The sequence below is a fragment of the Phasianus colchicus genome, chromosome 4 (assembly GCF_987193195.1).
Source record: "Phasianus colchicus chromosome 4, bPhaCol1.hap1.1, whole genome shotgun sequence".
NCBI classification, from domain to species: Eukaryota; Metazoa; Chordata; class Aves; order Galliformes; family Phasianidae; genus Phasianus; species Phasianus colchicus.
Window position 1 is genome coordinate 37,216,128 of NC_143439.1, and position 14,254 is coordinate 37,230,381.

General features: G+C 35.3%; 1 long non-coding RNA gene across 1 annotated transcript in view; it reads right to left on the reverse strand.

The window, feature by feature from the left end:
• The window catches only part of LOC149918186 (uncharacterized), a 31,994-nt gene that overhangs the window by 6,720 nt on the left and 11,020 nt on the right, over positions 1-14,254 (reverse strand). Inside the window, exons 3-4 of the long non-coding RNA XR_016466427.1 lie at positions 6,176-6,240; positions 2,646-2,746 (exon numbers count right to left, since the gene is read on the reverse strand). This is a non-coding gene — a long non-coding RNA (uncharacterized LOC149918186). The remainder of the gene's footprint in view (positions 1-2,645; positions 2,747-6,175; positions 6,241-14,254) is intronic.

Sequence of the window (14,254 nt, forward strand, 5' to 3'; positions counted from 1 at the left end):
GCCCTTCAAAAATATTTACCAACATCAGCAATTTATCTTCACATCATTTCACACTTCTAGAAAACAGATGTTTTCTCTCTGGCAACTCTCTAGAAATCCAGCACACTCCAACACAGGTATCAGAACTACATAAACTGACTTGACTATTTCTGCTGCCTTCAGGTGACATTAAGCAAGGTACATCCTTGTTCAGCATCACTGAGGGCAAGGGAGCAAACAGTCACCCCACATGACCCGATGAAAGAAGCACACCAATGCTTCTTTCCAAATACTATCCTTTAATATTTTAAGTAGCTTTTTGATAGTGCTATTGATATTTCTTTGGCAAAGTCTGTTTCTTTGTCCCTGTTGTACTTAGAGACTAACCGTCCATACCTGCTTGGGATACTGCAGGCACAAAACTGTTCAATAGATGAATAGAAAACAAAATAATACAATGAACATACACAATAAGCTGAATGTTCAGGCAGTATGGCTTCATTAAAGTTAATGGGATTTCTGACTTTTAACAATGTTTATCCCGACTGAAAGTTAATCCTCTGCACAAATAATGCAATAAATACAAGTAAAAATCCTTCTTAAACACTAAAATTCTACACAGGCATCTCCATACACAGGCCATGATCTTCTACAGACAAAATCATTCTAAATGAAATGCTGATCCTACTGAAGTCAGTACAGTAGTTTTCTTTCTCTACAATCATCATTTGCAATTCGGTTTCATTGTTAATGATGCACCCCAATTATAATTTGAAGGCAAGATGTTATAGATGGCTTTAATGGGATTATGTACTACATGACTGAAGATTTTGTGTATTAGTTAATTCTAATGCAAAGGGAAAGTTTTTCCTTAAAATTTAGGGGCGTTGCATGAAAATCGACCTAACAGTCAACAGAAAAGCTCTAGCTTACTTCACTGGAGATCAGTTTTGCCCTATTTAATTTAACTCAATATTGCAGATATTACAGGAAAAAGTTAAAGTCTTTCGCTGGACTTCACTCAGATTTTCACTCATTAAAAGCTAAAATCTCCAAGCAAAACTCAGCACTTGCTACAAAGGCAAGAAACAAAAACAGAAAATGTTTTGAGATGCCGCACAGCTGGCAGAGGTCCAAGATGCTGTTCATAGAGCAACAATGCCAGCTTACATCCTTGGCAAAAAGATACAGAGAAACTTTTTGTCTTCATATTCGCATTTACTGTATTGTTTGTTGACCCTTTGCATCCTTTTGAACTTGGGGAGTGCTGTAACTGTTACCATGCAATTAATTTACTCCTGTTATTCTTCCAGGCATTTTCAGTGTAAGGAAACACATGTCCAAAAGAACAACCTATTTTGATCAGAAAAAGATACTAGTACAGTCAAGCCAAAATGTTTTTGCATGCTTTGGCAAGACTGCTGTCTGAATGCTTGCTAAACCTAGACTAACTTAAGAGCAGTATATTCAGATCTGTCCATGCATTTTTAAGTAAATGTATAAAATATATATACAAATGTAATACAATCTATAGAAAAATTCATTGATTAGGATTTTGTTTAGAAGACCAAATGGAGAGTGTAGGGAAAAAAAGAAAAAAAAAAGAAAAAAAAAAAAAAAGCTTGTTAATGCTTATATATATAATGCAGCATTTCAGTGCATTTTAATTTCTAGAAGACATTTATATCAAGTTATCATTATGTACTGAGGTTCATGGACTTGGATACTTTGCCACTCAAAACTATTATAGTTAACTGGATTTAACTGATTCCTTATTTACATCACAGTTTTGTTTCACCATAAACAACCATGTCTATTCAGTGCTGCACAGCATCATTAGGAAGATGTATATCCTCTGTAATTCTCAAGGCATAAACCCTAGGAGTACTGAAAGCCTACATTAATTACTATGTAGTGAGGGCCACGGGCAAGGAGAGATGTAGCTGCTTATCTTGACCTGCAGCTTGTTGGCTTGCTATGCCAATTGCAAGTATTGTGCATTGGGATATCAGCTGCAGGGCTGTGATGCAACTGGTGACAGCAACCCTTTCGATCTCACAAAAAATGGCCTTGTGCCTGCAGCTGAGCATCATAGTCTCAAACGCAGCCTTACGCATGACCAGAAGACAAGTAAGCTACTTCCCAAGGATAATCATTTATCCTTCTGAGTCAAGAAATCAAAGAGAAAATTTCTGTATGCACTAAACAGTTAAGTAGATAAGACTGGTCACCACCACTGGAATTTAGTTTTGTATTAAATTGCCATGCAATTATCATTAAAGAATACTCCACAATAAAAAATGGCCACATAAAATGTGGCACCAGTGACAAGATCTGTAAAACCAACACACAGCTAATAAGCAAAAAGACCTCTGAGCAAAAGGGCTCTAGTTTTGCAATGATAGATAAGTTAATAACCTCACATCATAGATTGTTACCTATGTTTCACTTTTTGATAGAAGATATTATAGTATACTGGCATTAAATGGCATAATGTCTTTATCAGAATGCAATACGGTGTTTAAGACTCTAAACAAACATAATTGACCCAAAGATTATATGTTATGGAAGACTAATTATATTGTGATGCCATAAAAATACCTAAGAATGAAATTGTTCAGAAAGGAACCAGGGAATATTGTCATTATGGTCAATACATAACTTACCATATGAGAATATATGCATATACACCTCCTTTGCCAATATCTAAAGGTCACATCCTGGAAGGGCTCCCATTCTGTGTCCCACGAGGATTTATAGAAGTATGCTGAAACAAAACACAAGCCAAAATATATTTTATACAAAAGGAAAAAGTAATGCCACTGAGGTCATTACTCAAGCAGAACCCTGCATAGTAGTGGTTTTATATCTTAAATACAGGAAAAACAGCATTTCTGCAATAGTCCTCTTTCTGCATAAAACAACATGGTATTTTGAGGCTGGATGGAAACTATTCATCCTGGCTTTTGATTAAAAGATTGTATAACGTGCAAGGCAGTAGAGAACTTATTCCAAGATTTGTGAGTTATTTCTGTTCTGCTAGAAGCTGACGTTACACTGACAACCATCTCATATTCGCTTTTTACTTACAGGCTTTCACAGTTTCTCATTTTGGGGAAACAAACCAGAGGAAGGCATTTTTTTTCTAGTTTATGTACTTTGTTGATTTGTGAAAGCAGATCGAAGGATGTTTGATATCTTCTGGCTTTGATCTGCAGGCACAGTTTTTCTACTAGTATCAGCTCCTCTAAAGCCTGTAAGATTGACTTTTCAACCTCACTTGCTAACTTAATGTAGGATGCTTTGTTGTTACTTACCTGGATTGCACTTCTTCCAGGTTGAATAGAAAGGAATAAGAAGGAAGGGAAGAAAGAAATCCCAAAGCTGCTACTGCTTCTTATCTCAGCACTTCTGACTCCCAAATAAAATAACACTCATGATTCCCATTAAGGGAATATCTGAAGAATTAGGATCTTCCAAGCTCAGGAATGAATGTTTTCATTTTGATACAATTTTAAAATGGAGACAAAGACTGAGATCATGTGAACTGAACAGTTTTGGACTTCCTATTGCAGAATGTTAATTTATCAAATGACAAGCAAAAAATCCACTCAGCTATACTTCCTTATTTTACCCTTTAGCTATTAAAGAAATGCATGCTTCAAATTCCAATCTTTTCCTTATTTAAAAGTCAACAAAAAATGCTGCTTCCTACAACTGCTTAGGATAGGTTATTGTATTGAATGAGTGATATAAGTACATGGGCAGAGTGAGAAAAAGGCAAATCAAAGCCTTTAATCTACAACTTGTCACCTCCTGCAAATTGTGTTGAAAAAAATGCTAATCATCACACTGGCTTGTAATCTGCTTGTCTCTCAGTTTCTCCCCCATTAAACAGCATTCTGTTCCTTAAAGTCCTTTCCAGTTCCTTACACTTTTCATTCGCTTTTTTCTTTTGCCTGTTATAATAAACTCTTCTTGCTCCATCATTCTCCCTGACAGATTCCTATCCCTTTAGCTTTGGCAGAACACTGATTTTTATTGTAGTTCCTGTGATCTGTTTTGGTGCTCCGAGTGTCAGCTCATTTCTGAAAAGACTTATCTGCTTGTAAGAGAGGATCTCCACTCATCACACTCCTGTTGTAAACGATTTAGACTCCATCTTTGCAGGGACTGGAATCCAAATCTTTCCTCTCCCTGTGAAGTCTTAACGACTAAGTTACTGAGTCTCTCTGGATGAATTAATTCTTAATTTCTACATGCAAAGAGCAATAAATTTGATAGAATAAATGGGGGACCCATACTTTGTCCACCACAAAGTTAAAACCCTGCTGGGCTTCTCTGAGCTGAGGGGAATGGAACTTGCCATATGCTAAGAGTTGTTCAGTGTTTTAATAAGTTATAGGGTGGCCTCACCTGTATTCTTTTACAGGAAAGTGTATGATTCAGAGTCCTGATTGATCCCTGTGGTCAGAAATTAGTTCAAATTAGACAATTGTACTGAAATTCTCTAATTTTTGTGTTGTGATGCACCTTTCAGCAACATTTCAGAGATGGCTAAGGGCATTTGTGGTTGGTTAAATTTTGCGTTTCCCTGATTTATTTTTTATGCATCCCATGCATCACTTTTTCCTTTAAAAGGCATGAAGAAACTTAAGTCCCTAACTCCCAGAGATGTATCCTAGTATGCTAGAGGACACAGTATCAAAAACTAGATGCTCCAATCTGAACTTATTTTTTGCAGGTTGAGCCCTAGAATCAGGCACTATCACACTTTGGAAACAATCCATGCAGGTCACAAGCTGATGGGCTCTATCTCTGCCACCTTTTTGGTAGAGAGGTGAGCCTCCTGGAAGCCTGGATAGCAGCTGGGAGAATATTGGGACACTTTTATTACCCATCCCTAATGGATGATGCTGCTGTCTTGGGAATAAAGTTGTTGGCTAGATTAATAAGAACACATGCATCCACTTCCATAGTAATTGTTGAAGATGACAAAGCAAGTTGCTGTGGAGACAACTGGAGGAAATGGCACAAGGCAAAATTTTTATAAGGTAAGTATACCTGACAACTAATTCAACATGCAAACCTACTGTAACAAAATCAGTTCCTCCACTCCACTTCCTTTGTTTTTGAAGTAGAAAGGGACAGGTACAGGTACATATAAGAGCAAAACAAAAACAAGATGTTAAGAAGAGGATGTTCGTATTAAACCATACTTTGGATGCAGTAGAGCATGCTTATTCTCAAAATATTTTCTTCCTTCAAGAGTCTGAAAATATACTACACAAAAAGTGGTTGTTATTTACCTCTAAATGCAGCAAACACTTAAAATAAAGGGCAAAATCCTGTCTGATCTTTTTATTGCATTAGAAAAAAACAGTATGAACAGATAAAATGTTCAGGCACCAGATGAAAGCAGACAGAACCAATAAAATCAGAAATACAGATGGTGTTTTATTGTGCTCTGGTGGATGGGTGAATTATACCTCTGAAACATATTTCACCAGCTTACTGTGTACAGGTTTGATGGTAAGTAACCTGTTTTGTAATTGCTGCTTAGAGCATGCTGAATAGTGCAAGACAGTTTAAGAGTAATAACAACCTGCTTAGAACTCTTCCAGTGACCACATAAAGACCAATATTGAGGTCTTTAATAGTACTTTAATGACTGAATAAAGAATCACAGCACATTAACAATGGTACTGGGACACTAGGCATGCCATCAGTAAAATAAGTCACACATCAGCCTTTCCTAAGTATAGATAAATAAGTGACGAAGAAAAAGGTCAAGAGTGTTATGTAGAATTAGAGATTTTTCTGGGCATAAAGATCATTAGATCGTTTAGACTCACCACCTGCATAACACAGTAAATAACCTCACCCAGTGGCCCTGGAATCTTTCCAAGTATCCTGTGCTATGTATATCCAGTAAGGCACCAAGTCTTAATCTGAGGGCACTGAAAAGGCAAAGTCTAACACTCTCTTTGGTATGCTGTTTCAGTAGTAAAATACATGCATTGTTATCTCATTCTGAACTAATTTAGACATTTCTGAAGATCCTCATGCCTGTCCGTAAGTGATTAAATAATTCAGGGAATAAGACAGAATGACTTCACATATTTACACTTTATTAAAAAGCAACTACCATGGGAAATATCAGTGCTAATGGTTAAAAAGAAGCAACAGTACTCACTTCAGAATTGGTTTGTCCTTTGTGAACTTAATACAGAGGTGACATCTCAGCCCTGGGAAGACACTCTGCCAGAAAAAAGAGATTTAAATAAAGGTTTTTTTTTCTTTAAATTGATATAAGTATTTTTAAGTGATATGAATATTTTAAGAAAAGCATGACCATATATTCTTAAAGGGAATAATAAGGGAGTAGGGAGTGTGATGGCTGAAAAACAAACAAGAAAACAGGGAAGGAATTATCATGCACTATAGACTGTAGACTAGAAGAGCAGACTTAGCTGAGAAGTTTAGCTGCAACTTTCAGCAGTTCAGTTTGCTGAATAAAAGCTACTGTGCAGAAAAGTAAGAAGCAGAAGTTAGCTCAGCAAAAAGAACTGTCTTGCAAGGTGAATATAGTCATGGATCTTCTGTGGACGATCCCTGTAACAGCAGGTAATCTACAGTTCAGCACTGAGTGGAGAATCTGGCATGGGTTGAACAAAGTGCCCCTTACCAAAAGAGGACTGGGACCTGACTGAAATGGAAGACACTGTTCTCCCAGAGTAGGCAGTCCAGACCTTAGATGTCACAGTGAGTGCTCTTCTAGTCTTACAGGAGTTTGAAAACTGATGGCTTCCACACTACAGAAAGAACATACATTGCAAGCTCTACTGCGTAGCTGGTTAATAAGTTCCTGCTAGTGACTGCAGATATAGAATGTGCAGAACAGAAGTATCTTTTACTCAGAAGAACTCAGAGACTGGAACACAAATTATGCACTAGAGAAGTGAAGGATTCATAGTCTTTTGTAAATACTTCAGAAGAAATCCCAGTTTTTATTGGATTTTATGACAAAATGGAATACCTCTTTGTGATCTTGCTGTTGTTTTGTATTTCGTTCTTTTTTTCTGGATTTTTCTTAGCTCATGCAAACAGACTTTCTAACATAGGGGCTAGTATCCACTCCGAGAATCAATTATGAATCAGGGTGGGGAAAATGTCTGTTCTAGTTCTCTTGGCTGCTGGATGTGGCATGTGAACCAAATTTCCGCTAAACTGCAAACCACAGGATTGGTTTGGAGCTGAAATCCACAGTTTCCTTCAGCATCATCAGATGAAGGTGCTTTCCATCCATTATACTGAATCTATTTTAAAATCTAAGATAAAAGTTTTGCAATGGGGAAAAAATGTGATATCAATTGTACAAGTCATCAAACAGACCATAATTAAATATATATTGAGTTGAATTTACTCGTAGGAATACATAAAACTGAAAATAAAATGTTGAGAATTCAAAAAATAGAAATTAAGGAATATTTTCGGAAGCCCTTAAAAACATGCATGTACAAATTGCAAACACACATACATACAAAGCAAAGATTACATTAGAATCTACATCTTTGAAAGAACTAACTTCACAGTATTTCATTAGTTTTCCAAACCTTCAAGGAGGATTCCTTCTCTCTGATCACACTGAGAGCAAACCAGGCATGGAGATACCAAAACAACTGTGTATTGCTGAACCTTATTTCTAGCAAAAAAAAAATTACACACAATGAGCTAAATAGAATTGCTCTATTCTGGACCCATGGAGATGTGCAGGGAGAATAGTGGGAAGTATTAAGATGCTGAGCGCCAGTAATATACACATCCCTGATGGAAAATACGCCTTTTATCCCAAGTTTTCACAGAGTACTGCTACTTGCTCTCTTGCAGCTAATGAGCTTTCCCTTTGCAAAAATATGTCCTGGGATACCCAAGTGGGAATGTAGTAATTTCTCAGCCTACATTTGACAGGTTTTCAGGTGCATCTTGCTCCCTTCTGCTTCCTCTAATCGAGAACAGCATATGGCCACTTGTTAAACCTCAACAGGATTTCCAATGATTGTCATGTTTCTAGAGTCATTTAATAACTATGATAGATGTCATGGGGAAAAGAGAGGTAGTTACAGTGTCTGTGTGCTTAATTTTCAGAGAATTAATTATTAAAAATTAGAAAATGCTCCCTTGAATTATTATTAAATAGTAAAACAAAACAAACAACAAACAAACAAAAAAAAAAACAAACAAAAAAAACCGAGCACAAATGAAAAATGTCTAGATTCCTGTGATGGCTGGATCCTTTCAGAATTCAAAAAAGAGAAAAAGAAAACTATTAAGAACTAAAAGTTTGGGAGATGAGGATGTGCTGGGACACAGAAATATAAACTGTGCACTTCACTGCTCTCCTTTCACTGCATGGTTAGAAGTATGAACAGAAAAGACAACTGAAGGAAAAAAAATCATCACATAACAAACTTTCAGCTTTTGTTCAGAAATACATTGCATGGTCACACCACTGAAATCGGTAGAAATACTCTCTTCAGTGGGCTTTAACAAAATCAAGAAACTATCAGGACATTTGTTTCCACTTTTAAATGTAACATTAAAGCAGACTTTTGACACAACTTGTAATTGTCAAGGAAGAAAGAACAGCAATACATGTACGTAATTTGTGTAAAAAAAACCATGTATTTTGTACATGAATTCTACATCAGTATGAAAGAATGAAAAATGGGAAATATCAACTACCAGAAGATAATTGTTCTTAAAGAAAGCTGTGCAATAATCTATGCTGTAGAACTGCATAGCAGGAGGATGCCCTATCTACTAATGTCCTAATGCTGAACGGTAGAATGTCTGTGCGAACAGAAACACAACAAAACACTCTAAAGTTGACCAGTGCATTGACTGAGGAAATTGGTCCTCTTCAAAGAATATATGAACATTAAATTGAGAAATATGTTTATTATGGCAGAACAATGTCCTGTCCACACCACTTCTAGATTATGATAACAAGTTCTGGTTTTAATGAAGCACTTGCTTCCTAACAGAGGTTTTATTAACAAGTTTAATTTCGGGTGCTTCTGTATGTTTGTGTCATCACGCAATAATTTATCATCACAGATATAATGTAAGGAAATCAGAAGACATATATAAAAGATTTATTAAGAATTAGAATAGCCCAGCATAATCCAGTAATTGAATCTCCAAGTCTTACTTGAAGTTTATGGCTGTTGACATTTAATCTACATGATTTGATCTAGCATGAAATCTTGTCTTCTCTTCCCGGAAAAAGAGTTTGTAGATATATGTTTTACCTGTACTGCACAGGAATAAGTTATATTTTGATTGACCGCTAAGGGATCAGTGATAACATCTATGCAATGTTTTGTCTATGCCCACAAAACAAACACAATAGCTCTATGCAGTATACAGTCATGATACTGACAAAGGTTAGCCATCAAATGTCTTCTGAAATCTGATCTAATAAGTGTTCATATCAGAAACAAAATATCAGTGTTTTGCAACACTGGCTGAACTTAAATTAGAGATATTAGATATTAGAGATATTATAATATGAATGACTGTCCTATTTGCTGCTGCATGCAAAAGCAAAGCTCAGATGATTAAGGCTCTGATGTGCAAACTGCTAACTTGATTTGCTTGGGCAGCTCCTCTGTAATAGCACTGCATAAAATGAAATTGTTTGCCAAAGCCCTGTAATGTGCTTTCATAACTTGCCAGAATAGATGGCTTTACATACAAAAATCTCTGAAAGAGCTGCCTTGATATTAGGAAATAATATAAGTAATTGCATTAAGACTATATAAATATGTTTATCCTCAATGCAAATTTGAACCTGTTATTCAGCATTTGGGATCCTTCCATTAATTATTCACATTACAAGGGCCAAGTTCGCAGATGGTGCATCAGTAACCCTTCAAAGACCTACTGGCTGTGGAAGCACACACTCTACCCTAACAGCAGATGAGCTGTTCAACTTTGCCCAGGACTGGGGTTATATCAAACAGAAAAAGTGCATTAGAGAACTTCTGGAAGCATTTAATATCAATGTATTAGGGCCATCTTTTAATGCAGGGACTGTGTTTTATTGCTGAAAATAGATGTAATTAATACAATTATTCCTTATCCACTTCCTATCTGGCAATGTACATTTAAGTAACTTGCATTTCATTGTTTTTTTTTTTACTTCTATACAATTAATGTACAGCAAAGCTTATCATAAACATGGTTCTGTAGCAGATTTAAAAGAAAACTGAAATGTGTTTGCTCATAGATTGTGGGCAGTATACCATCAATAATTTCAATTCATCATTCTGCCTACTGATTTTCTCCAACTATTCCAATTTCTGATGTTTATTATAGCATTCAGAATGTCCCAGTCAATTTCTAAACCTGAGAACCTGTTGTAAAGTAAGTGCTTGCCATCTTTTCTAAATGTCTCAGTACTGTAACTCAGAAACATTTGCTAAGTCCCTTGTTCTTGCTGAGCTCAAATTATTTACATATGCAAGGCTCTCCTTTTCTAGGACTCTGAAATACACATAGAAGTTTGGTTTGGTAGAAAGTAATTCATTTCCTTTATAAAATGATGTCTAACATTGAGGCAGAACATTGAACTCTGTATGGCTGAGAAACTTTTAGACAAATTAAAAAAAAAAAAAAGTTGACTGTAGCCTAATGAAATAATAGATTTTGACCATTTTGAAAAACCTTTGAGTCCTGAAAATTTCTGAAACAAAAATTTATTTAGATGTTCTAACAACTGAATACAATATTCAGATTTAAAAAAAAATATGTATGTAAAGTATGTAAAAAACAAATCTTATGAATACATTAAAGGATTTGGCATTTTTCCTGATGTCTTTTTTCAATACATTTTTAAAATCAATACTCAGCTGAAACAGTTATAAATACTATCAAGAAAGCAAAATTATATTTTCTTCTCTGTCTATAAATAGCACTATATCTTTCAATGATGATTAAAAATAATCTCAAGAAGTGCTGGAGTATAGTCATCTTTTCTCTTTATTGTTAATAGAAAAGCATAGGGAAATATTTGCCACAGCACATTCTGAGATTTTACATCTATATTTTAAATACTCCTGCCTTACACAGTTCTGTTCAAATTTTGGTCAAAATATGAAACAAAACAGACAAATAAGGGAACAGAAAAAAAAATGTCTTTGAAATATTCCTACAACATACGGGCATCACCTTCGGCTACTTATTTTTGTGCCACACTGAGAAAAAGAAACTGATTTGGACTTTGTTCTACTTTCAAGGTCAGAGAATGGTCTGTGATTTAGAATAAAGGTTGTCAACTGAGAAGATTATTTCAGTGTCCTGTGTTGTGAAGAGTATGATGTAATGTCAATATCTGATTTCAGTCTACAAGCCTGTATGGAATGTCAGATCATTTCCAAAACTGAAAATTTTCACTGGCAGAAAAAGGTATTCTATGCTATAAAAATTCTCTTGTCAGACTTGCTCCTGTTGAAAGTATGCCAGACAAATTCAATACATTGTAAGCATAGCATGAACTGGAAGGCCCTATGTTGCTCACTGTGGGTTTGATATACCTGTATGGGTTCCAGAGAAAAATAATAGCACATATCAGGGTGTATATATACACAAGCTCACTGCATTTAGCACATTTTGCATTAAATTATTAAAAAAACAACCCCTTGAAAATTATGTGATAGATTTCTAGGAATAAAAACATATGCATACCTGCACTATTTTACACACTGCTTTAATACTTGCTTTCCAAGTAGCTAAACTCTAATGACAATAGAAGTAAGTAGTAAGGAAATTTAGATAAGTATTCCTGTTTTCCTTTTTAAGTGGGCCTCCTAAATACAGACAAGAGTACTAACAGTAATGTACTCTCAATACATTTTTTAGGGAGGTGTGGGTGAGAAAACAAACATTTTTGCAAACCATGGCCCAATAGTACCCATTCCAGTGCAGATATGGAGAATGGAGAATGCAAGAATTCTTCAGCCCTGGCAAAACAGGTTGGCCACAAAAGTTTATAAATGTCTGAGAACTGAGCTGGGCTAAATGCTGGTCCCATGGAAGAAACCCACATCAATGTTTTGGAGAGGAATTGCATTGCCCTGGGAAAGAGCAAGATCCGAGTAAGAAGGGACTTTTCAGTGCAGATATTGAGCTGGCCAATGCCAAAAATAAATCTTTAGGTATAATTTTAGTAGCTGTCATTTGGATGTCTTAAACCTTGGCAGCTTTTTGTGATTAGATATATAAAGTCTCTCTAATCTCTTTTATATGTGTATACCTATACTGAAATTATGGTATTATTTTTAAGTTAAACAGGGAGAAATGACAAAAGAACTATGCCTGGGAGTAAAATTCCAATTTAAGTGTAAGCTTGTGCCTAGCCACTTACTCATATGAATTATATAGAAGCCATGGATACTCTGGGTGTAAATTCAGGTAGAACTTCACTACTAATTTATGAATGTCTTGAATCCTGTGAGAAGAAAAAACAAACCCTGAGATATTACAGCCTTATAAAAACATCCCCTTTGTGGCATAATCTTTTAGAAAAAAAATAAATCATATCTCATTTTTTTGTAAATTGACCTGTAAGTTGCTGGCAGCAAATCAATAGGATACAAATGAAAAATAATAATGCAATAACAATGTTATGTATTATCTTGGACCCCAGATGAAAACTTGCCAAATGATCAATATGATAAAGATTCAGTATTGTTACTCTTTCAGAAAGAAATGACAAAATAACATAGTGATTTCAAAAGGTGGCTTTGAAAAAATCCTACTCATCTGCTAAAAAATGAAAAGATAAACCCAAACATAAAATATTTCCTTGTTTGTTTCCTTTCCCCTACAATTCTATTACTTTGAAATAGATTAAAATAGAGCAATTTTATTTTTGTGGAGAAAACTGAGCATCCTTAAGAAACATCCATTTTAGCTGTATCCCAACAAGCTCAATGAATGAAAACTTGATGCATACAAGAAGAATATGAAAATTAGTGGTTTCCATGAATTACTTACATGTGCTAACAAGCTCAACTGATAAAAAAAAAAAAAATCCCAGCAGAGCGTAAACAGAACAAGCTCAGGCAAGCTCAAGAGCCAGTTACATCAATGCTTTGCATACCAAATGCTGTTTTGCACAGTATCTGCAAATCTTGCCTGGTCTGGATCTCAAGGTCAAGAAGGTCTATACTTCTCCTATGACCCCAAAAAAAAAAAAAAAAAGCCAAGTATCACCTAGTGAAAATTTTATGGCCTTTTATTCACCAATTTAAAACTGTACACAAAGTCAGCCAAGCTCCAAAAATGACTCATACCTAAAAGAAATGGTAAGGTTTTCAGTATTTACTTTCAGAATTACAGTAGTTTTCGTTTGTTTGTTTTTTCTCTTTGTTGCTGGTGTTGTTTCCCTATTTCAATGACTGAAGGCTTGTCAAGCATATTTAAAATGTAAAAGAAGGTTAAAAAAAATGCTAATGTAAAATAGTTTTTACACTGGGAAATTAATAAGTAATTACACTCAACTTTGAAATATCTTCATGTTGAGGTATCAATCAGTGCAAATGAGAGATGAAGAAACTGACCCTTTATCTGTGTTGTTCTCCAAGATGCTTATAAGAAAAACTATTAATAATTACAAATGATTGATTAACACTGAATGTATTTTAGTGGCACATTCATTGCTTATGTTTTTCATGTATTCGTTAAAGAACAAAACTTCAGAAAGCGCAAGAGACACAGACTAATAGTGTGAAACTACATCTCTTTACTAAGATAAAGAGAACTTGCAAGAAAACAAAGAAATAGGAAAAACATCATCCAAGATATTAGAGATTTGTTTGAAATAATTTAAGTTCCTGCCCTCTATGGTTGTAAAATATAATCTCTCTAATGTGAATTAACCACAGAACAATTCGTGTTTTTCACTACAATCTAGCAAAGACGGAATCTGTGGTTGAAAACAAACATAACCCCACACCACTATTTTACACATATCACGTACGGTACCACACCGAGGTCTAAGAAAAAATGATTTTTAATGCCACCTTCTGGCTGGTGCATGCGCAAGCCAACAGTCAATACTAAGGCCAAGAACTGCAAGGCACCATGCTAAGCATTAATCACGAATGATACGTTTTTATCCCTGTAGGCTTCATGATGCTTTTTAGATGAGCAGGAACATAAAGACCTCACCTTGGGGATTTTAAAATTAAAATGAGTCAATAAAAGT